This window comes from Mchenga conophoros, linkage group LG8, assembly GCF_057382185.1.
Source record: "Mchenga conophoros isolate Kocher_MC1m ecotype Shallow Benthic linkage group LG8, M_conophoros_male_GT1.1, whole genome shotgun sequence".
Taxonomy (NCBI): domain Eukaryota; kingdom Metazoa; phylum Chordata; class Actinopteri; order Cichliformes; family Cichlidae; genus Mchenga; species Mchenga conophoros.
This window is the reverse complement of record NC_140533.1, coordinates 16,001,538-16,001,828: the sequence shown is the minus strand read 5'-3', so window position 1 is coordinate 16,001,828 and position 291 is coordinate 16,001,538.

Here is a 291-nt window from a genome sequence, read left to right as displayed (position 1 = left end):
ACAGTCCATTTTAAAAAACTACACCTTTAAAAGAATAATTCCAGGACGTGTGAGGACAGCGAGACGGTGGTGAGGTGCGCAGTAGGAGTGGCAGATGGGTTCAAGGTGGGGGTAGGATTACATCAGGAATCTGCTCTGAGACCCTTAATGTTTGCAGTGGTGATGGAAAGATTAACAGATGAGTTCACTCAGGCGAATCCATGGACTATCATGTTCACAGATGACGGTGTAATCTATAGTGAGAGCAGGGAGGAGGTAGAAGACTGGGGAGGAAAGGAATGAAGATGGTAG